The sequence below is a fragment of the Heptranchias perlo genome, chromosome 11 (assembly GCF_035084215.1).
Source record: "Heptranchias perlo isolate sHepPer1 chromosome 11, sHepPer1.hap1, whole genome shotgun sequence".
In the NCBI taxonomy this organism is placed as follows: domain Eukaryota; kingdom Metazoa; phylum Chordata; class Chondrichthyes; order Hexanchiformes; family Hexanchidae; genus Heptranchias; species Heptranchias perlo.
This window is the reverse complement of record NC_090335.1, coordinates 79794338-79818623: the sequence shown is the minus strand read 5'-3', so window position 1 is coordinate 79818623 and position 24286 is coordinate 79794338. Positions and strand designations below refer to the sequence as shown.

Here is a 24286-nt window from a genome sequence, read left to right as displayed (position 1 = left end):
TCATTGGCTGTAAAGCACTTTCAGGCGTCCTGAGGTTGTGAAAGGCCCTATAGAAAGGCAAGTTTTTCTTTCCTTTCTTTGCTTGATTCCCTGAAGATCCAGGGGAGAAAAAAAATCAATCATAGATCTCCTTTCCTTCAACCACTGGGCAGAGAGCATGCAGATCTCATTGAAATCAAGGCAAAGTCAGGAACTTGTGAAGGGCTCGAGTTGCGAGCACGTCACCAGCATGAGGTGCACAAACTCCGAAAATAGTTTTAATTGCACAAGAAAATTTAAAGGTCAGGTTGTTGACAGAAAAATTTAGAAGTCTACCGCTGGAGATGCTAGCAGGCAAACATTTAACCTGTTTGTACAACATCCCTCCGCCCACTTACCTTATCTATTTTATATCGCTTAACGCTAGCACCGAGACAGCGCACAGGGGAATGGCAAACAAGCCTGAAAGGAATCGTCCACTAAAATCACCAACACTAAATTCTAAGCCTTAAATGGCCATTTTGACATTACTTGCAGTGCAATTTTCAAGGCTAACACTTCAATTCAATGAGTTTATCAGAAAGAGAGAAAGATAGAAAGAGAGAGAGACAGAAAGTAAGAGAGAGAGAGAGAGAAACAGACAGAAAGAGAGAGAGAGAGAGACAGAAAGAGAGAGAGAGAGAGAGACAGAGACACAGAGAGAGAGAGAGAAAGAGACAGAGACAGAAAGAGAGAGAGAGACAGAGACTGAAAGAGAGAGAGAGACAGAGACTGAAAGAGAGACAGGCAGAAAGAGAGACTTGCATTTCTGTAGCGCGGTTCATGACCTCAAGGCATCCTGAGTCGCTATATAAATGCCAGTTGTCATTGTTAATTAGTGGATGAACACCTGCACCCCAGTATTAATGGGCCCAATAAGTCTGATCACTCTGAATATCTGGCCAACTGCTGGCTGATAATGTATCATCAATACCAGCCTCCTGTAGGTGGTGCACTTCACTTAGCAAATAAAGCAGTTTCAAGAGGCAGCTTCACAAAAGAGTGGAGGAGTGTTTTTGCAATTGTGTGCTATTTATATCCTATTCTAGTGCTCTTAAATTATCTTCCAAATACTGAACTCACAAACTGAGGGGCTGTAAACAGGAGCATCTACAACTGGGCATGAAAAAGTAGTAACTTGGATTTTTTTGGTTTCAGATTGGTACCAGCTCATCACCAGCTGGGTGATGCAAAGAGAAAATGAATGTTTTTACTGAAAGAGGTTCCTTTATCAAGCCTTTTGCTGTTAAAAACAGATTATTTGGTCATTATCTCATTGCTGTTTGTGGGAGCTTGCTGTGCACAATTCCACATTTCCTACATTACAACAGTGACTACACTTCAAAAGTACTTCATTGGCTGTAAAGCGCTTTGGGACGTCCCGAGGTCGTGAAAGGCGCTATAGAAATGCAAGTTCTTTCTTTCTTTCTATTTTGTATCATTATACAATTATTAGTTGTACCTACTGAACTAAGTGACTCTGATCACACCTATTGCACTGTATGTTTCACCCTACTGTAGAATAAAGCAGTTTACGAATTGAACCAAACTTTGTCTCCTCTAGTGTTAAATCTCTCCAACAGCAGAACGAGTTAAGTAGTACCTGTGCAAAAGTTATTGTGATCCAGTCCCTATCATAAAGTGGTTCAACTGTTAGTCCTGTTACTGTACAAGTAGATTTAGGGCAGTGCGCAGGCTATTTATGATGTGAAAGGCACTGTATAAATGCAAGGTCTTTCTTTTTATTGAGGGAGTGCTGCACTGTTGGAGGTGCTGTCCTTCAGGTGAGACGTTAAACTGAGGCCCCATCTGCCCTCTCGGGTGCATGTAAAAGATCCCGCAGCAATATTTCGAAGAAGAGCAGGGAAGTTCTCTCCGGTGTCCTGGCCAACAATTATTCCTCAACCAACATCACTAAAAACAAACTGCCTGGTAATTATCACATTCCTGCTTGTGGGACCTTTCTTTGTGTAGAATCAGCTGCTGTGTTTCCCTACATAACAACAGCGACTACACTTCAAATGTAATTTATTGATTGTGAGGCACTTTGGGATAATCTACAGACATGAAAAGTGTTGTATAAATACAAGCTGTTTCCTTCTTTGCATGGGAAGGGTGGGGGAAGCGCAGGCAGTGGGTGTTTTGGAAGAGTGAAGACGGGTATTGTGGAGGAAGGCTGAGAGGGGAGGGTTAGCCTGTCTCTCTTTCAGAAGCTGATTGAGCTGCTGTGTATTAACAGCATTTTCTGTTTCGATTTGATTGCCAGTGTCAGAGATTTTTCTTTACCTATCTATATTCTGCATGGGTTCTGCCTATCACACAGTATATGGGAAATATCTGAACCTGTGCAACATATTTACTGGACCGACTCTTTCCTCCTAATCTTAGTCGGCAATCTAGTCATATTAAATCAGGCAGGGAGGGATTGAGGTAGAGAATTTCGATTCCTAATCCCCATGCAAACCTTAACATTGGTCTCAGTTTACAAGAAAGATTTGAATGAAGAAAGCCCTTCAGCCTGTTTGATCCCATAGGAGCAGGAGTAGGCCATTCAGTCCCTCGAACCTATTTCGCCATTCAATTAGATCAGAGCTGATCTACACCTCAATTCCATTTACCCGCCTTCGCTCCATATGCCTTAATATCACTTCCTCATAAAAAAAATCTATCCATCTTTCCTCAGTACCAATCCTACCGTCTTCCCATTACAACTTCTAGCCATGTCCTGGACTCAACTGCCCTCCCCGATTGTGTATTGGTCACCTTCTGTGTGAAGAATTACCTCCCAACATCGGTCCGAAACTTGCCCTTCACACTCCGATGTTAATTGTATCCATGCGATTTATGTTAACTAGTGTTAACTGTATTCAGGTGGTGGGTATCAATTGAGGACTGGCTTGTATCTATTTATAGGAGGTGCGTGACGTGCAAGGGTGATCTCTGAGAATAAAGGCTTGGAAGCAACTGAAGACCGGGCTCTAGTATTGTATCCTTCACCACCGGGCTATCCGATTTTTACAACCCAGTCTGTGCCCTCTTCTCCGCCTGCCCTGGCACATCCGAAAAGTATGACTTCAGGTTTACTATCCATTGGCTCAGTGGGCAGCGCTCTCCCCTCTGAGTCAGAGATTGTGCATTCCAGTCCCACTCCAGAGACTCGAGCACACAATCTAGGTTGACACTCCAGTGCAGTACTGAGGGAGTGTTGCACTGTCGGCGATGTTGTCTTTCGGATGAGACGTGAAACTGAGGTCCCGTCTGCTTCTCAGGTAGACATAAAAGATCCAATGGCCACTATTTCTAAGAGGGGAGTTCTCCCGTATCCTGGCCAATATCACTAACAAAAACAGACTATCTGGTCATTGTCACAATACTGTTTGTGGGATCTTGCTGTGCACAAACTGGCTGCCGCGTCTTCCTACATTGCAACATTGTGACTATACTTCAAAAGCACTTTATTGGCTGTAAAGCGCTTTGGGACATCTTGAGGTCGCGAAAGGCGCTATATAAATGCAAGTTCACGTCCTGCTCCAGAACCCAAGCAGATAATCCAGTAGACTGAAATTCAGTGCAGTACTGAAGGAGTGCTGCATTGTTGCAGGTACTGCCGTTTGGATGAGATGCCAAACCGAAGCTCTGCCTGTCTGCTTCACTGGATCATGTGGGCAAGATCCTGGGTCACGTTTTGAAGAGGAGCAGGGAGTTCTCCCCAGTGTCTTGGGCAACACTGTTCCCTCAACCAAAACCACCAGATTAAATTGGTTATTATATCCATTTCTGTTTGTGGGATCTTCTTGTGCACAAAAATGGCTGCAGTAGTTGCCTACATAACAGTCGCTGCATTTCAAAAGTAATTACGAGAAGTGCTAAATCATTATATAAATGCCTGTACAATAAAGTGAAGTTAATTTTACTGATCTAAATTATGAAATACAGAAATTCAGCTTCTCAATTCCCTTTATAACAGACATAATCTGCAAAGATGAGAACTTATACAATCATACAGCACAGGAGGCAGCCATTCGTGCCTGTGCCGGCTCTTTGAAAGTGCTATGCAATTAGTCCCAGGCCTCTGCACTTTCCCCATAGCCCTACAAATTTTTCCTTTTCAAGTATTTATCCAATTCCCTTTTGAAAGTTATTATTGAATCTGCTTCCACCGCCCTTTCAGGCAGCGCATTCCAGATCAGAACTACTCGCTGTGTAAAAACATCTCAGAGTCCTTAAATATGTGAATAATAACTTTTAGAAAAAACTGAATGGTTGAAACCCACAACAATATAACTCTCAACGTACTGAAGGTGTTTCCGATGGGTCAGAAACCTCAAGCAGGAAGTTTGGAAGGTTTCAGATTTGATTCCGGAAAGGAAAAATAAGAGTGAGAGAATAGAAGGCAAGCCAGGCATAAGGACAAGGAATTCGCATCAAATAAAAATATCACCAGCCAAGCAAACTGAGGAAGATCAAAATCAGCAGCAGCTTTAGAAAGCCCAGCATTCTTCAGCAGAAAATATATAAGGCTATTGATTTTAGGACCTTATTGCAGTACGAGCGGATCAATAATGAAATATGGCTGGGAGGTTTGGGAAGCTACTGCATTGGAACAATTAAGAAGTTGCAATAGACTTCGAATGAATACATGGATTCTCAAAGATAACTCTCAACCTTCTTGCCTGACCCTTCCCCAAGGGGTGGAGAGGGGGGAGCGAGAGAGAGAGAGAGAGAGAGAGAGAAAACATGGCCAAATACAGCTTGGAAATGCAAATTAAGAAATGGAGAATCCAAACAAAAGCACTCTATTAGAAAGCTATGCAAGCACTTTCAGACTGCCAAGGTACCAGCCTGTTCCAATAAGGAGCTGCGATACTTATTGAATAACAATGTTCAATATGAATATCATAAAACACAGACACAACAGCATGCTGGCACTGATAAAATGCATGAATACTGATACTGTCTGTTCGCTTTGGATTTTTAGAATTTTCTCCTTTCTCTGCAGTTGCTGTGAGGGGGACTTCATCTCCTACCATGTGGGAGGGTATCTTTTCTATAATCTGTTCCAAAAATAATGTCCACCTTAAGAGGGAAAAAAAATTACCCCATTCACGGTCAACTGCTGCCTGAATCCGACAGTCTCGCACTGCGCTCTAATTCTCGAATGGCCAAACACATTTCACTTAAGAGATGGGAACGTAGGATAGATAGGTCATTGTTGGCCATTTGTCCTACAAGTGTCCCTACACTCTACCTATGCAGGCTTGACATTCCAGTGGAGCAGGAGTGCTAACATTGTCAGGGACGAGGTCCTTGAGATGAGATGTCAAACCGAGGCCCTGACTGCCTGTTTCCGATGGTCCAATTGGAGATGGAAGATGGGATGGTGCTATCTGAAGAGCAAGGAGCTCTCTAACATGTCCTGACCGACATTCCTCCCTCGACCCACACCAAGAAAAACAGACCAACTGGTCATTCAGTGCTGTTAGTGGGATGTTGCTGGTGTGGAGAGGCTGCCACTTTGCCTACATAACCGTCACCACGCAATGAAATTCACTGTGTGAAGTACGAAGGAACAGGAGTAAGCCATTCGGTCCCTCGAGCCTCTCCCGCCTTCTAAGATGGGGGAGAGTGAGTACTGCCAAGACATTCTGACAATGTGACAAGGCTATCTTGTCTTTCTGTCCACCATGATCTCCAACCAACCCATTTCATCCCCTGGAGGAAAGGTTCTGCAGAGTTTCCTCCTGCCCCACCGTGAAACTCGTGAATACCGCCTCACCTCACGCTCTACATTATTCATCCTGAGCAAGATATCTCCAAGGCTCTGATGGCTGGGTATCCACCATCTTCCACACAGCCAGCAGAACGTAGGCTCTCACCTCACCCGTTTGCATTCAAATCTGCATCTTAAGGCGTGATACAATAGAGTAACTCATTGGAGCATCCAAACCATGGAATGGATTGAACACTCTGACCTAGAAATTGGCCATGCTGCGCCCGTTATTCGGGCGCGAAACAGCCTACTTGGCTCCCAATATGGTGGGCAGGAAGCGGTCGCACATTTCCAGCCAGTAGGGCGCCGCCCGCCATTTTGGATAAGGTGGTCGCGTTGGCGTCAGGAGTGCGCGTCGGGATCATTTAAAGGCACAAGTAATTTATTTAACTTGGGCCCCGGCGATTCTTGCAGGAACTGTTCTCCATTTGCGATTGCCCCAGGGCTTCACACGCCGAGTACTGAAACCCGCACAGCACAAGATGCAGGAAGGCCCCGCCCCCCCATACTAACCTGAACATAGAGCTGGAAGGAGCAGGATTGATCCTTCCAACCCCACATTAAAAGAACACGAGCTGCTCCCCCACACTCCCGGCCGCTGATTCCACCCCCCCTGGAAGGGGTATAAAGAGTTTGGGTAAACACAAATTCACCACAATGCCAGGGTTCTGAAGGTCTCTGCCCAAAACATTAAAGCTCTCTTTTCCATTTTTAGTTGCTGATTCTCCCTCTCTCTCCCTGCGCCGCTCCCTCCCCCTTGCTGCCTCTGTCTCTCTTTCTCCCTCGCTGCCTCTGCCTCTGTCTCTCTGTCTCTCTCTCTCTCTCGCTGCTGGAGGACAGAATGAAATTCAATGCAACATATAATGGATTTCTCCTTAACAGCAGATATTGAATGAATTGGTGGTGGGGGGGTGGAAGAATTCTATCTCGACGTTGCAACTAATTATCGCAGGCTTAACAGTGCAGAACTGCACAGAGTGCTCTTCACTGCGTTGCTACGGAATGCACTAGGTAAAATCTGATAGTTCTCAGAGAAATTGCACCGTAGAGTTTGTGTATGTCGCAGAGTAAGATCAGGCTGTCGTGTCAGCACTAGCATTTCAGTAATGAGCGGCACCCATAGATTATGCCCGTTCTGACATGGATTGTGTCCAAAGAGAGCCTTCAGAGCTGCATAACACGAGAGTGAAGTGCTGGTGGGAACAGGTCCATCAATCGGGTTGCCAACCCTCCAGGATTGCCCTGGAGTTTCCAGGATTTAAAGACTAATCTCCTGGACACTGCTGCAAGCAAACCTGGGAGAAAAATCATTGTTGCATTTTTAAAAAAGTGCATTTTTAACATTTTCATTGAACGCTTTTGTTTATTGGTTATAAAAATATCACATGGGAAAAAAGGGCTATTTGGCTGACAGTCAAGAATCATCCAATCGGGTAATGAAGAGTCTATTTGCTTTCTGATTGGCCCTGGGAAGGCGGGGCTCCATGAGGATGGACATGTCGGGTGGCCAATGGCGGGAGTATGGGGGCGGGCGGTTGGAGGCAGGAGGTCATGTGGTGACACATCCAGGAATATGTCCAACCAGAGTTGGCAACCCCTATCCATGGTATTGGGAGCGATTTTAGCTGATGAACAATATTAGAACGACGAAGTACATTGGTTCAAGTGTGATTTTTCCTGGAGCATACTGGCACCAATAATCTAAATAGTGAGAACAGCGAGCTGCATACCCACTGCAGTGGAAGGGTCAGTATTTGAATGGGAATTAAACAGCACTCCTCCTGTATAAGGTACTTCTTTCGGTATGAGGCACTTAAGGTGTGTGTCTGCCGCTTGTTTTTGGGCCAAGGTGAGGGATTTCAGTGCTAGGGATTGAATATCCACAACCTCTGGTTCATGCTCAACCATAAGTGGTTTCAAATTCCACATCATCTCTATCATCCATACAGCCTATTTCACCTTCGTAATATCAAGCACCTTACTCCCTATCCCTACTAAAAAAAAAACCATCCACGCCTTCTTCAACACTTTCCACGCTATCGCTGCCCCCTACACAAGTTCCAACTCTGTCACCCACTAGCTCCCCACTCACCTCCACCCTCGTTAACCTCCAATAGCTTATCATCCTGCAGCACCTGGATTTCAAAATACCTGACCCCCTCACTCCAATGGGAAGTGATGGTGTGTTTCCCTATATTAAAATGCACGATATAAGCTTAAGGCGTTGTTGAAATATTTTCTCTCATTTTGCACCAATGTGTCAGCATCGAGCACTCCCAGGTGTCAACTGTGGCTCAGTGGTTGCACCCTAGGTGGCGCCTTTCGGATAAGACGTTAAACCGAGGTCCCATCTGCCCTCTCAGGTGGACATAAAAGATCCCATGGCACTGTTCAAAGAAGAGCAGGGGAGTTCTCCCCAGTGTCCTGGGCCAATATTTATCCCTCAACCAACATCACTAAAACAGATTATCTGGTCATTTATCTCATTGCTGTGGGACCTTGCTGTGCACAAATTGGCTGGACGTTTCCTACAATATAACAGTGACTACACTTCAAAAGTACTTCACTGGCTGTAAAGCTCTTTGGGATGCCCTGCTGTCATGAAAGGCGCTACATAAATGCAAGCCTTTCTTTCTTTTTCCCAGTTTAGATATTGCACAGGTTATATAAAAAGCTGCTGTTACTCATCCCTCAAAAGCACCGTTATTTCCTATCTTGGAAGGGGGAAAAAGATTCCCATTGCATTTCTCACAAATGTTATTTCCTCTGATGTGAGCTGTGCCAATGATTTGCATCGAGTTATGGCCTCAGCCCTCCCTATTACTGTAACCTCCTCCAGCCCTACAACCCTCCGAGACCTCTGCGCTCCTCCAATTCTTGCCTCTTGCGTGACCCCCCCATTTTCATCGCCCCACCATTGGCGGCCGTGCCTTCAGCTGCCTAGGCCCTAAGCTCTGGAATTCCCTCCTTAAACCTCTCCGCCTCTCTCTCCTCCTTTTAAAGACGCTCCTTAAAACAGTCACCTGCCCTAATATCTATTTATGCGGCTTGGTGTCAAATCTATTTGATAATCGCTCCCGTGAAGCGTCTTGGAATGTTTTACTATGTTAAAGGCACTATTTAAATGCAAGTTGTTGTTGTTAAGCTGAGAAGTGTGTTGAGATAGTTCCAGGCCGCTGTACCAGCCAGCAGCGACAGAGAGAAGATTCCCTGTCCCACCCTGGATTGAATTCAAACAGGTTTTCCCAGGACTTTGGTTGAGAGAATGTGCGTGAACACCACTCTCCCCTCCCAGGCTCGCTCTTCTGCAGTGTCAGCTCTTCAAGTCCAATAATAGATGTTTCCAATTCGCGCCACTCAAAAAAAGAAAGTCTGAATCTGTCCCCTGTATCTTCTGTCCCAAAACAGGAACCTGCAATTCCAACATTAAGTTGAGTTTTTACAATCATCAATTCTAAATCACAGCAGGTTATCACCTCATCAGAGTCAGTCTATCAGACCAAGAAATGGCTGCATGTTGATTACACTATGATTACTGGTCATTACAGTTTAATGCTTGGCTTTACCATCACCGAGGAACATTTAAGGTTGGCAGTTAAAATGAAAATCAAAAGATCACGTATTAAGGTTTCCAAGTTTAATGCAAAAGGAAAAAGCAATTTCTAAGCTACACACATTAAATGAGTTTGGGGTTAGGTTCAGGCCCCACTCCAGAGACTTGAGCACAATATCTAGGCTAACACAACCAGTGCCAGTACTAAGGGACTGCTGCACTGTTGGAGGTGCCATCTTTTGGTTGAGATGTTAAACCGAGGCCCTGTCTGCCCTCTCAGGTGGACGTAAAAGATCCCACGGCCACTATTCGAAGAAGCACAGGGGTTTTCTCCCCGATGTCCTGGACCAATATTTATCCCTCAACCAACATCACTAAAAACAGATTATCTGGTCATTATCTCATTGCTATTTGTGGGATCTTGCTGTGCGCAAATTGCCTGCCACGTTTCAACAGTGACTACACTTCAAAAAGTACTTAATTGGCTGTGAAGCGCTTTGGGACGTCCTGAGGTCGTGAACGGCGTTATATAAATGCAAGTTCGTTCTTCCTTCTACCTCCATCTAGGTTCTGGGGCTCAAGTCCCACAGCACAAACAGCCCAATGTTTCACATGGGAAGGATCGGCAATCTGACCGGGAGGGGCCACAAGAAGAGCAAGCATGGGAGGGTAAAAAATCCACGATGGAGTGGGGTTAGTGCCAGACTGTTCAATGCCCAAAGGAGAGCTCGATGCTGGCACTTTCCCTTCCACATCACTAACATCCTTCATGTTGGTTGCTGAGCACAAAATGTTACCCCCTTTTCTCCGCATGGTGAAGGCCCAATTTCAGTCAGTTAGGGAGCCACAGAACGGGTGTTATCACAGCTCGGATTCGCAGTGAGCTGCACAAGCTGCTGCGCCACACACAACAATCACTTGGTAACTGGAAAGGTTTTTTAAAAAAAATGGCAAGGCATTGAATAGCTCCAATCTATGCCAAAGAAAAGACTGCGTGTCGCCCAAATGCTGCTTACTTCAGAATTAGGAGTTCTGCAGATGATAGGATTGTACCGTACAGAAGGTGGTTATTCAGCCCATCATACCTGTTCTCTGAAAGAGCTGTCCACTTAGTCGCATTGCCTTGCCTTTTCCCCATCTATCTATCCATCTGTAACATATTAAAAGTTTTATATCTGCATGCAATTCCTGTCAACTCATAAATTTCTTTGTCTACACTTAGAATGGAAACTATGTAAACTTGTCACACTGTCATTACACCCTCCAGCACCACCACTGGGAGGAGGAGTGTAATGACAGTGTGACAAGTTTACATTGACTGTTCTGTTATAAGTGTGGGCAAAAGAATTAATGAAAATTCAAAAATAAGGACAGAATGTGTTACTTCAAGATGGCCACTGAAAATAATTACATGCACCCTGATCCAATTGTCCCCCTGCCCTCTAACTCTGTCATCCAATTATAACTCTTGGTCTCGACTCTCTGTGTGCAATGCCATGGGAGATCGACTCGTACCTTTTAAAAAAAGGCTGCCTCTAGTGACACCACTATTCCCGGCCAGATTGGAGATAATTGGGTAATTCCCCCTGACAATCACTCCTGGTGACCGCACTGCTGTAAGTGACTGGGATTGATTTTACTCACATAAATTGTATTATGTAACTATCCTCCATTCACTGCATTTGCTGGAGAAATCCCCCTGCTTTTATTGGGAGAGGTTGCTGTAGTTTCGGTCATGAGTTCTGTTTGCTGTAGTGCGTAGAGACTCTGAGTAAATAGATTCTGTTTGCTGTAAGTCCCGCCCCATCTCCAACTCATTGAATATTGACACCATTTAACCACTCACACAAAGCAGTGGTGTCAATACTCACTCCCATAAAAAAATCAAATATTCATCTATTTTAAAAGCCATTACGGATTCTGCTTCTACTCTTTCTGGTTGCACATCACAGGCCCCAATGAACCCCTACAGTAATATTTATTTCTTCTTTCAGTGATGGGTCTTAAATTTCCACTGTTTTAAATCATTTTTTTTTAAATTATAAAACTGCACTGAGATGCTGTCCAAGATCTACTGACACAGTAGCACCATCATCACTTTTTGTACAACATACCAATTTGAAACAGCAGAAAGTACATTTCAAAATAATTCATACACTAAAAAAAGAGAAATTCTTCTCAGCACTTCAGTATTTAAGAAGGTCACAAAGGTAAGAATTCCTTTTTAAATCAATAGCGAAGATTCCATATGAAATTGCGGCATCATTGTGGGGAACTGGAGTTAGTACATTGTCCTCAGATCTCTGCATTCCAATGCGACCTAAGCTGGTGCCAGCTTCCACTGCCTGCAAGCATTCTTTATGAAATGAGTGTGCACAGTCCTTATCCAGTTCCTAGAAGGCACGAGTTCACAGCACAGAAGTACCTCTAATTTGGCATTAATTAAGCATTAAATTGGCAATATTATGTGGTTCGGAGGAGGATTCCCGTGGGAAATTGGAAGATTCACATTACTGCAAAAAGAGTGTTTCTCAGACTGGGACTGAGTGCTGGGCCAGAGTTGAGGGAGCTTTATTCTGTAACTGACCTACTATACTTCACCAGGGAGTGCTTGATGTGTACAATTCATTGCAATCAATTTCCAACACTGACATCATTCACGAAAATAAAGAAAAATGCACCCACCACACAAAAACAATAATTACATTTCAGCCCCTCTTCTGCACAAAGAGAATTCTGAAAGAGAATTGGAAGAGAGTACAGGTGAGCCTTTCTGAAGGGGAAATAACGCAAGGAACAAAATTAAAATCTGAAGGAGAGTCAACACACACCCTGAGCACAGAGAGAGAGAGAGAGAGAGAGAGAAAGAGACAGACAACACACACCCTGAGCACAGAGAGAGAGAGAGAGACAGACAACACACACCCTGAGCACAGAGAGAGAGAGACAGACAGACAACACACACCCTGAGCACAGAGAGAGAGAGAGAGAGAGAGACAGACAACACACACCCTGAGCACAGAGAGAGAGAGAGAGAGAGACAGACAACACACACCCTGAGCACAGAGAGAGAAAACAGAGAGAGAGAGAAAACAGAGAGAGAGAGACAACACACACCCTGGGTAGTGAGAGAGTAACACACACCCTGGACAAAGGTCTAGCAGTAGATATTACACTAAATGCAGTATAGATTGATGGAAATGCAGAAACCATGGTAACATGGCTGTGCTAGTGATGAATTCCACTCTAAAAATTAACTTTCTTGGATGCTGCCTGACCCACTGGTATCTCCATTCATTTATGTTTTTATTTCAGATTTTCAGCATTCACCATTGTTCTTTTTACCTGTGACATGAAGTTACTTGTTTTGTTTTTAAATTTACTGCCACACAGTCTGTATTTCTGGGGTTGCAAGTTACAGAAAGCTGTGTGTAACAAGTGGAAATGACTGGGGTCCTCTTAGTTTGGCCGAATTATGGCCAGGCTTCAACAAATACTGAAACCGCAATTGTAAAATCAGAAGAACAATAGTGGCCAAATCCGTGTATGCAGAATCCCTGCCAGAGCTCCTCATGCAGCAAGACCCAGACAACATCCAGGATTGGGCTCATAAGTGGCAAGTAACATTTACGCTAGACAAGTGCCAGACAATGACCATCTCCAACAAGAGAGTCTAACCATCTCCCCTTGACATTCAACGGCATTACCATCGCCGAATCCCCCACTATCAACATCCTGGGGGTCACCATTGACAAGAAACTTAACTGGGCCACCCACATAAATATTGTGGCTACAAGAGCAGGTCAGAGGCTGGGTATTCTGTGGCGAGTGACTCACCTCCTGACTCCCCAAAGCCTTTCCACCATCTACAAGGCACAAGTCAGGAGTGTGATGGAATACTCTCCACTTGCCTGGATGAGTGCAGCTCCAACAACACTCAAGAAGCTCGACACCATCCAGGACAAAGCAGCCCGCTTGATTGGCACCCCATCCACCACCCTAAACATTCACTCCCTTCACCACCGGCGCACCATGACTGCAGTGTGTACCATCCACTGGATGCACTGCAGCAACTCGCCAAGGCTTCTTCGACAGCACCTCCCAAACCTGCGACCTCTACCACCTAGAAGGACAAGGGCAGCAGGTACATGGGAACAACACCACCTGCGCGTTCCCCTCCAAGTCACAAATCATCCCAACTTGGAAATATATCGCCGTTCCTTCATCGTCACTGGGTCAAAATCCTGGAACTCCCTACCTAACAGCACTGTGAGAGAACCTTCACCACACGGACTGCAGCGGTTCAAGAAGGCAGCTCACCACCAACTTCTCAAGGGCAATTAGGGATGGGCAATAAATGCCGTCTTTGCCAGCGACGCCCACGTCCCATGAATGAATATTTTAAAAAAATTATGGAGTAAAAGCGTCACGCATGTCTAGGTATCACATTATGAAGAGGGCTGATTATAAAGATGAGCAGAACAAATTTACAACAATACAATGGGCCAGTCCTTTAACAAAAACACACCAGCACTCCAACACAGTACAACGTACTTGTTAACATCACAACCTGTGTAAATAATGAGGGAGAGAGGGAGACACACATACACACAGACCATGTGAGACAGAGGAAGAGAGAGACAGAGAAAGTGAAAGAGAAAGAGAAAGCCAGAGACAGAAAGAAAGAGAGAGAGAGAGAGAGAGAGAGAGAACGAACAGAGGACAGAGAACAGAGAGAGAGAGAACAGAGGACAGAGAGAGAGAGGACAGAGAGAGAGAGAGAGGGAGAGGACAGAGAGAGAGAGAGAGAGGGAGAGGACAGAGAGAGAGAGAGAGGGAGAGGACAGAGAGAGAGAGAGAGGGAGAGGACAGAGAGAGAGAGAGAGAGAACAGAGGACAGAGAGAGAGAGAGAGAGAGAGAGAGAGAGAACAGAGGACAGAGAGAGAGAGAGAGAGAGAGGACAGAGAGAGAGGGAGGACAGAGAGAGAGAGAGGGAGGACAGAGAGAGAGAGAGGGAGGACAGAGAGAGAGAGAGAGAGAGAGGGAGGACAGAGAGAGAGAGAGGGAGGACAGAGAGAGAGAGAGAGGGAGGACAGAGAGAGAGGGAGGGAGGACAGAGAGAGAGAGAGGACAGAGAGAGAGAGAGAGAGAGAGGACAGAGAGAGAGGACAGAGAGACAGACAAACAGACACAAGGAACCAAATGCTGGTAATCTGACATAAAAGCAGGATATGCTGGAAATATACAACACGCAGTCAGTCAGCATTTGATGAAGACAGATTAATGTTCTAGGTGTGCATCTTTCAGTAGGACATCCACCTGAGAAATTACCTTATCTTTTTACTTTTAGATGCTGACCAAGCTGCTGTGTATTTCCAGCATTTTGTTTTTATCTTGAGAGATTTATTAATTTGATTAGATTATTTTAGACGTCAGTACAGATTTTTTTTTTTGACTATTCGTTCTGGAGTTTTCTATAAAGCCGAGAGCGAGTTAAAGACTTGTTTTAAACTTTCTTCAAAAAAGGCTTTTCTCCAAAAATGGGAGGACAGAACAGCTTCCACCTCGAATTACAACAACAATTTGCATTTATTTCGCGCCTTTAACATAGTAAAACGTCCCAAGGCGCTTCACAGGAGCGATTATCAAACAAAATTTGATACCGAGCCACATAAGGAGATATTAGGACAGGTGACCAAAAGCTCGGTCAAAGAGGTAGGTTTTAAGGAGCGTCTTAAAGGAGGAGAGAGTGGTGGAGAGGTTTAGGGAGGGAATTCCAGAGCTTAGGGCCGAGGCAGTTGAAGGCACGGCTGCCAATGGTGGAGCGATGGAAATCGGGGATGGGCAAGAGGCCAGAATTGGAGGAGCGCAGAGATCTCGGAGGGTTGTAGGGCTGGAGGAGGTTACAAAGATAGGAAGGGGGCGAGGCCACGGAGGGATTTGAAAACAAGGATGAGAATCTTAAAATCGAGGCGTTCCCAGATCAGGAGCCAATGTAGGTCAGTGAGCACAGGGGGCGATGGGTGAACGGAACTTGGTGCGAGTTAGGATACGGACAGCAGAGGTTTACATGGAGCCAAAAGACTTTTTTTTTTACAACCTTGAATTAACAGTTCTGATGATTAAAGAGACAGCAAATGTGTGCGTCTCTACAGGTACAAGAATAATAAAAGTGTTGAACACATCCCAACAAAATAGAATGAAATACATTAAACAAGCACTAGTGAATTAGGTGCTAGTTAATAAAACTGCACACTACATTAAAAAAAGATTCCACTGTATTTCACAGCAGCAGTTAATGTGCAAGGAGCCAAAGTACTGCAGGAAATGTAACACACTGCCATAAATTATACATCCTCAAACGTATTATCTTATTGGATCTAATAAAATGCAACACATTACCTAAAAATAGAATTGCTCCATGGCCAATCAACAAACACTAAACACTTGTCACCGCCAGACTATAACAGATGGTTTAATTGGCTCCAACACTGCAGATTTATTAGAAATAGATCAAAAATCCCTACTCTGCTTTGTTTGCTCGATCCTCTGAAACAAGTTGTTTCTTTTTTAAGAAACCACCTTTTAATTAAAGACTCGAAGGTAAAAATATCAGAATTGTTCGAGGTCCAGCGGGGATGCAGCAGGTCACTCCTTCTGTTCAATAAGCTGGATCCAGGTGTTGCACACCCCCCACCCCCTTCCCGAGTCAGAAGGTTGTGGATTCAAGTCCTGTTCCAGAACCTGAGACTACTCTAGGCTATCGCTTCAGTGTAGCACTGAAGGGTAATCTGATCGAGGGGTTTAAAATGTCAAAAGGATTTGATAGGATAGATACAGAGAAACTATTTCCTCTGTGGGGAAGAACGAGGGAACGTAATCTTAAAATTAGGGCCAGGCCATTCAAGAGGGAAATCATGAAGCACTTTTTCCACACAAAGCGCAGTAGAAATCTGGAATCCCCCCACCACCTTCCAAAAGGCTGTGGATGCTGGGAGACAATTGGAGATCTCAAGACTGAAATCGATAGACTTTTGTTGGGTAAGGGTATCAAACGATATGGAGCAAAGGCAGGGAAATTGAGTGGAGGTACAGATCAGCCATGATCTAACTGAATGGCAGAACAGGCTCAAGGGGCTGAACAGCCTACTCCTGTTCCTATGTATCTATGAGATGACGCCTTTTGAATGAACCGGTCTGCTTGTTTACATAGATCTTTTAACATATCACATATATATATCAGAGGATTCGGTGCTACCAGTGTCCAATATTGCTCTCTCAACCAGTCACTAAATAAACAGATTAACTGGTCATTCATCTCATTTGCTATCTGTGGAATCGTGCTATGCGCAAATTGCCTGTATAACATTGACTGCGATTCAAAGTATTGACTGTAAGTTAGCTTTCAGCATCCTGAGGACATGAGAACTTGCTGTATAAATGCAAGTTCGATCTTCTTACTGTCATGGACTATTCGTAAGTCATATAATGAGAGACTCAAAGGTAGCGAGTCTGAAGGAAGCCAGTTATTTATTGATGTTACTATCCGCCAAACATCCTCGGTTGATGTCATGGATGTTGAAGAAAAGAAGTGGAGCGGAACATCAGAACAGTACGAGGAAACGCACAACAGGGGAGACAGGGAAGTGAGCATTGATGGACAGAAGGAGCAAATGGTGGTGTTCTGGCCAACATTTATCCCTTAACCAACACCTAAACAGATTATCTGGTCATCTATTTCATTGCTGTTGCAGGACCTTGCTGTGCGCAAATTGGCTGCCGTGTTTCCTACATTATACAACAGTGACTACACTTCAAAAATAATTAATTGGCTGTGAAGCGCTTTGGGATGTCCTGGGGTCATGAAAAGCGCTATATAAATGCAAGTCTTTCTTTCATGCTGAAATTTACTTTTGTCTCTAGACTAAAGTAAGTAACTCAAAGGAGTTAGTTTTCATTAGTTGGGAAAAACTGTTTTTTTTCACCTTCCTCTATGGAGCTTGGGCATCAAAGCAAGCAGATAAATGTATAAGCTTGTACCCCATGTTCTTGGGTTTCCTTTTTCATTGCATTTCTATATAAATCGGGGACTATAGTGAATCCATGAGATTCCGTTCCCAATTAGGGCGTTTCAATATGGACTCATGGTCAAAACTTATTTCAAAACACAGCTAGACATCAGAACTTTTATTGTTTTAGAGTTGATTTAGTAAAGTACAAATGTTGTTATATTTATCTGTTAATTCACTCTTATTTCTGTATAATCTTACTTCTTAATAATCCAGAGTTGCAGATTTGAAGCCTGAGTTATAAATCCATCAACATGGTGCTTTCTGCCAATTCAAAGAGAGCAAGTGAAAGGGGGCTAGAATTTCCACTCATTGACTATGAATGGAGATCTAGTCCGTAGTGGTAGCATGTACCATTTCTGACTCAAATGTCAAACATAAAAAGGCTTGCCATTCGCCCTGTGGCATGTTAGCCCAGTTACTTTATTACTTTAGTTCAAAGGAAGCATTGGCTCAATAACGGAACTTTAATTTTGCATTGAGAAGGTATTGGGTAGAAGCCTGAATTGTAGCACCTCTTTATTGTCCCTATTGCTGCTCCCATTTTAGAGTTTTCAGCAAATTTGCAAGTTGGCATGGATTATTAATGCAGATTAGATAGTCTGGGGGTCCAATCACTGACCCCTCTAGGGCTCCACTCAACATCTTCCCCCACCCCCCACTTCTGAAATATATCTCGAGTATCATAGAATGTTACAGCACAGAAGGAGGCCATTTGGCCCATCATGCCTGTGCCGGCTGTTTGAAAGAGCTATCCAATTAGTCCCATTCCCCTGCTCTTTCCCCATAGCCCTGCATATTTTCCCTTTTTAAGTCTTTAGCCAATTCCCTTTTGAAAGTTATTACTGAATCAGCTTCCACCACCTTTCAAGCAGCGCACTCCAGATCATAACAAGTACTTGATTTCCAATTTTTAACTAGCTTATCTTGACCTACGTTCCACCCCGGACTCTTGTGGCTTTTAGTTAATTAAAAGTCTTTCATGTGGAACCTTGTCAAAAGCTATCTGAAAGTCCAGTTAAACGATACTGGAGGAACCACCCTGCCTCTGCCACCAAGAGGGTCTGGCGCCAGGTGGCAGAGGAGCTGAGCAGCAGGAGCATGGGGGCAAAGTCGTGAATGCAGTGCAGGAAGTGCTTTAATGACCTAACCAGGGCAGGAAATGTGAGTACAGTAACTGATTCACCCACATCCTGTGGTGTACATTACCCCACTCATGCTCTGTCTTGCAAAGCCTACTCCATCACATCACTCCTCACACCCACTTAAGTCTCATCATCAACTTACCTTCCCTTTCTGTACACTTCCTCACCTCCCCATTTGTGCACCCACCACTCCCACTCACCCCAATCCTGATGCAATATGATCAATCTGTCTGATACTCTCCCTCTGATGCATCTGTTTCATTGTCAGCCTGACCCAGAGCAATGCATCCAACGGGTAACCCCGTCACCCTCACTCACTCACACATTTGTTCTTTCTGCCCTTGTAGAAGAGTGCTCAAAATGCACGGGAGAGGAGTCAGACTGGAGGGGGGCCTCCACAAATAGTGCCCCTGACAGAGGAGGAGGAGGAGGAGGAGGAGGAGGCGGCCTTCGAGCTCAGCTGGATGCTGGAATGCCTGGCTGTTGGAGATGGCGAGACTAGCAACCTGCAAACGGCTGGTGACAAAACATTAACATTCCTCACACACAAAATGAATTGATGTGATCAATGATTGACCCGTTGCATACCTCAGTGTGCTCACTGCAAACTAACTTCTGCGATGATTGTTAATATTGCTTTATGTTCCCTTTTAGGCCTTCAAGGAATGATGAGGAGGCACACGCCATGGACGAGAGTGATTCCTCAGAGGAGCTCCCTGCTTCTGAGGGTGCACCGTCACATCTTATCCAGCCATGCACCGGCACAGATACTCACACCTCAGTGGGTCTGTTAGGCAGATAGTTGGGTTGTCACCCTGGTGAGTCACCACTCACAAGTGAGCACGAGCAGACACCGATGGCAGGGACAGCTGTGGAGAGTCCGTGTCGGTGGACGCACCCCTCTCCAAGCTCTGCTCATCTGGACACAGATGCTGAACCCCGGGGGCCATCGATGAGAATGAGAATGATCGAGGTACAACTGCGCCTTGCGAGCTACTGGAAGATGTGGCACGCACAATCTCCACCAATTCCACCATCTCTAGTATCAGTGGAATGGTGGCGCAGGTAAATGTGAGAATGTCTACAATGGAGAGAATGGCAACCTCCTTTGAGCTTCCAGCACGGCTCACAGATGAGTCTTCAGGCCATGACAATGGGCGTGCGGACTCTGGATGCCAAAATGTCTGCCGCCTTAAACAGGCTGACAGATACTTTAACCGTGGCCTTAGAATGCGTCACAGATCTGCTCCAAGCTGTTGTCCAGCAGAGCGGTCAGAGTGATGTGGCTCTGGCCCAGGAGAGGGACGACGGCGAAAGGGGACATGAAAGTGGGGACGCCACTCAAAGCGCTCCCACGTCTCACCCCTTGCCCCCTCCCACCCCCCTCAACCAGTCCCCACAATGCTGCTTCCTCTCACGATGGCTGAGTCTTCCCCTGAACAGGTGCAGGTGGAACAGTCTTTGGAGGGGCCCTCATGGGCTCCAAAACCCAGAGGGCTTAGGCCGAGAGCATCTCAGCAGTCAGGGCAGGGACCTGAGCAACCTGCCACTATCTCTGCTGAAGCTACAGGGAATGCATCACTTAGAAATAGTCGGAAGAGGAATGCTAAGGTTTTGTAATCACCAAAGGTACGCACAAGGATGTCTGACTAAATGTCATGGTTTTCATTTTTTTTTCTTACATGCACATTAAATATTATAATTGTCATCACCACTGCCCCACCTGGTCCATTCTCGAGTCCCTTTTGTGAAAACGCCCTTACGTATGCTTCATCATGAACACCAAAACTCGATGCCACCCACTGGGTGCATTTACAGCGGGTGTACACGTGATTGAACGACTGTTTTGTGCAAGCCGGGGTGGGGGGGAGGAAATCGGGTTGCGGGGGGGTCGGGAACGACTGGTGGTTGTTCCAGGCGGTCTCTAAGTACTTCACTATCTTTACTTTTCAGATCTCCTTTTGAGAACCTGTTGGATATGAGTGACGCCCGGGCGCCGGGAGCAGCCGTTACTCTGGCGGTGGGTTGCCTGTCGTCGTCGTCCTTCTCCTCGTCGGAGTTGTCTTCTTCAACGTTGATGGCAGATGTGGATGTTTCATGAGCGCATGGGACCTCATCCACCTGTAACTCTCTCTGTTGAGCGATGTTGTGCAGGAAGCAAAACACGAGTATTATTCTACACAACCTCGCCGGTGAGTACTGACGGGATTCCCCAGATTAATCCAGGTACTTGAAGCGCATCTTGAGCATTCCTATGGCTTGTTCAATAACAGACCTGGTGGTGATGTGATTGTTGTTATACTGCTACTGTGCCTCACTGGTGGGGTTTCTCGCAGGTGTCATGAGCCACATCTGCAGGGGGTATCCATTGTCTCCAAGGAGCCGACCCTTAAGTCTGTCTTGTGCATGGAAGAGGGCCGGGATGTTGGATTCGTTCAAAATGAAGGAATCACAGCAGTTGCCAGGGAATTTGGCACACACCTGCAGAAAACTCTTCCGGTGGCCGCACACCAGCTGCGCATTGATGGAGTGATATCCCTTTCGGTCGATGAACATTCCTGGCTCATGTGCAGGGCCTCGGATTACTATGTGTGCGCAATCAATTGCACCCTGTACCCATGGGAAGCCAGCCAGAGAGTGAAAACCCACTATCCTCTCAGTCTGGCTGATGTCGTCGCGGGGGAAGTTGACGTGGTGGGATGCCCTGGCAAACAAGCTATCCGTGATCTGTCGTATACACTTCTGAGCAGATGACTGAGATCCTGGTGGTGTCACCAGTGGTGCCCTGGAAGGATCCGGAGGCAATGAAATTGAGGGCAGTGGTGACTTTAACTGCGAATGGGCAATGCGTAGCCACCAGGCCCAGCCGGGAGCAGCTCTGCATGAAGGAGCCAGCAGGTGTCTACGACCACCTGGCGACTCAATCTGAGCCTTCGTTGGCACTGCTCCTCAGAGAGGTCCAGGAAGCTCAGCCTCTGCCTATAGACCCTCTCATGTGGGTAGTGCCTCCTGCGGCCTCGGCCCCCTCTCTGTTCTTCTGCAGGTCCCAGAACTGCACGCCTCGCCTGCTACGGATGGTGATGTGCCTCCTCCTCAGATGTGCTGCTGAATAGATCCAAATGGGGCTAAAATTTAATGCCCAAGCCCTGCTGCAAAAACTCACCTTTTCTTCACGTGTCAATCACTGGTTTAAAGGTCCAAATGAGGGTTGGCTGCAACTGACTGTTCAGGAGAAGTTAAAATGGTTTGTGTAACTCAGTACACAAAAAGTTAATGGCATTAAGTACGTTAAATACCTAAATTGGCTCTTTAAATAACTTCCAGGTGTCAAAAGCACGTGTGCGCATCCAAACGCAGCTGGGTCAAACCCGGAAGTAGGCGTGTTGGAGCCGGGATGCGGTCCCACTCTGAACACTGAGTATTTTTACTCCCCACCCGCACTCAACCCACCCGCTCTTGGGGATTAAATTTTAGCCCCATGTCTCCATTATCTCCTCAATATTTATAGGATCATGTCATGGGGAAACCGTTAGTTGTCTGTTTCTGCCTTCTTGTGGAACGTGACAGAAAGAATGATTGATGTGCGGGCTCAAAAAGAGAGGAGCGGGATGCAAAGTTCTTTAAGAACCAATGGGCGGTTTATAACTCGAGGCTTCAAGTATACTAGTTAGAATATTCTCGGAGCGAGGCGGGACCGCTCAAGTGTTACAACTCGGACCTTCAAGAGTGATTGTCTTGGAACCTTGTCGGTGTTAAGCTTTGCTAGGTTGTATCCCATCTTATTTAATATGTAATAATTGTACCCTTGCATTTTAACATCTTAACCACTCATATTGTAACTTCTTAATAAAGCCTTTGCAACTTTGGAACAAAAACATCCTCGAGCCTCTTTATGCATGAGACCGAATCTTATGCAGATTACTTGAAAATATTCTAAGTGTAATCTATTTTATGTTTCACTGCCCATATTTATTCTTTAGAATTTTAGCTTTGACTCAAACTACTCTATTTCTGCTATGATACTGGAAGAATAGGTTGGTATTGTGCTGAACATCTTTTGCTATCCTTGTCTCTCCAGCCCTTTTTGCATCTCAGCGTCTCTCAAACAATTTTATTGAATTCCTAGAGTGCCCATTCCCATCTCCTTTTTTCTCGTGGTCCTCATATAATTTGAGTTTCGAACAGTTTAGTTGCTCTATTCATCCATTTTGGGTTACTGAGAATGATACCGGGACTACACTTCAGCAGTCAAGGCCATTCAGCCACCTACCTTCGGGTAAACATACTCCAAGGCGGCCTTCGAGACACACGACAACGCAAAATCGTCGAGCAGAAATTAATAGCCAAGTTCCGCACCCATGAGGACGGCCTCAACCGGGATCTTGGGTTCATGTCACACTACACGTAACCCCACCAGCGAACAAATGTTATCTGTTTTTAATATAACAGGTCATTGACTGTCTTCGTTCTGTCTCTCTCTCTTTTTTTTTTCTTTTTTTTTCTTTTTTTTCCTTTTTTTCCTTTTTTTCCCCTTTTTTTTTGGGGGGTTGTCTATTCAGTGGCCTTTTAGATGACACCTTTCTGTCTGCTCACTGTGATTGCCTTGGCAACGGGCAGTAATCACCAGGCTTTGTTATGTGATCTTAAAATGTGAAGGATTCGAAATTGTCACTTCCACACCGCCTGAGGAAGGGGAAAGCCCCCGAAAGCTTGTGGGATTAAAAATAAAATCGTTGGACTATAACTTGGTGTTGTAAAATTGTTTACAATTGTTAACCCCAGTCCATCACCGGCATCTCCACATCATGGCTACCATCGACACCACAAACTGCCGGCTCACAGTGGAAAGGATATCCAAAAAGATCGCGCATTTAGACACAGACATCAAGTTTTTACAGAGCTGCAAGAAAGCAGACAAGATCCCGAAAGGACTACAGATCACGAACCCACTCAAGTCCACATACAACTCGGATTATGCTGAGAGACTCTGCCGCCGTACCTCTCGCACACTCCGCAACCATCTCATACACCAACTCTACAGCAGACGCCACAACCTCGAAACTAAGATAGAGTCCATACTCTCAACCTGTACTCAGGACACAGCAGACCAGCTACGAGATACCGCCAGACAGACGAGGCAACGGAACTACGCTGCCTACATGAAAACCAAGAGCAGGAAGCTTGAGAAACTCGGCATCACCACCAGCATCGACCAAGCTTCCCCTGGTACCACGGTAGCAACCACAGGGAAGTCTATCGTCAATTTGTCCGACCACACCCTTCAACCAGACGAAATCGAAGTTCTCAGCCGAGGGCTCAATTTCTGCCCCACCACCAAAATAGACCCCACTAGTCTCGCAGCAGACACAGAGGAATTCATCAGGAGAATGAGGCTCCGGGAATTCTACCACAAACCCCAAGATTTCAGCAGCGAACCCAATGAGACAATCAACGATCCGGAACAGCAGACAGAGGGATCCGCGATACAGCAACCGAAGAGGAAAGAGTCTCACTGGACTCCTCCAGAGGGTCGCTGCCCTCAGCTTGACATGTATGCTCAAGCTGTCAGGAAATGCGTCGATGCCAGATTCATCAGCCGCACTCGGAAGACAGTCCAGAATGTCACCCGAGCACAACGCAACGCCATCAAAGCTCTCAAGACCAACCGCAACATCGTCATCAAACCAGCGGACAAAGGAGGAGCCATCGTCATACAGAACAGAACGGACT

At 45.5% G+C, this 24286-nt stretch overlaps 1 protein-coding gene across 2 annotated transcripts in view; it reads right to left on the bottom strand.

The window, feature by feature from the left end:
- LOC137327517 (1,4-alpha-glucan-branching enzyme-like) overlaps positions 1–24286 on the bottom strand; it is a 426685-nt gene that overhangs the window by 75541 nt on the left and 326858 nt on the right. The gene's annotated exons all lie outside the window — the stretch shown is intronic.